The 664-nt window shown below is 30.4% G+C and overlaps 1 pseudogene; it reads left to right on the top strand.

The window, feature by feature from the left end:
• Positions 1 to 212: 212 nt before the first annotated feature.
• On the top strand, positions 213 to 321 carry LOC149533423 (U6atac minor spliceosomal RNA; annotated as a pseudogene).
• The last annotated feature ends 343 nt before the right edge of the window (positions 322 to 664 follow it).

Genomic DNA, 664 nt, shown 5'->3' with positions numbered 1-664 from the left:
ATAAAGTTTTTTCCTGGCTAATTATGTATGAAATCCTTGTGTCTGAGGTGTAGCGTTAACCACTGATTACTTCCCATATATACTTAGGGCCGAACATAGAAACTTTTTATTAAAAGCCTTGGAGGCTTTCAAACCCTTAATAGGAATCTCATGTTTAACTATTGTTTTCTCATAAATGTGTGTACATTTGGAGTAATGATTATTAGATACATGTGTTCAAAGAGATCAGAGAAGGATTCTTTAGATGAGGATGGGAGTAATTTTTCCAAATGATCACCACTCAATAGTGAATAATTTCTACCAAAAACATTTAGATTTTTTGAACCTACGGTATGATTGACTTCATTGACTTCAACTATTTCACTATTTTAAGCTTCACGCAACAATTTGGCTCATGTTTTGTGTTAGCTGTACAATGCAATTTATTTTAGACACTCCAATGGTTTGAATCTGCAGCCTGTAACCTTTTGTCTACCAATTACTTTGATTATTGGTAAAACTGATGAATAATATTCTATATTTGGAGAAGTTATTATGGATTGAAGAAATTTTATCTTGTTTAATAATATTTTATATAGGATCATGAGCTTTAGATTGAAACTTTTTATATTGGGAGCAACACAATAATTATATTTGTTATTTGATATGGAAGTAGAATTCTTAG

Source organism: Cupressus sempervirens, chromosome 10, assembly GCF_028749045.1.
Source record: "Cupressus sempervirens isolate cs-2001-9-10 chromosome 10, ASM2874904v1, whole genome shotgun sequence".
Classification (NCBI taxonomy): domain Eukaryota; kingdom Viridiplantae; phylum Streptophyta; class Pinopsida; order Cupressales; family Cupressaceae; genus Cupressus; species Cupressus sempervirens.
The sequence above is the reverse complement of the archived record's forward strand: the minus strand, read 5'-3'. Positions and strand labels throughout refer to the sequence as shown.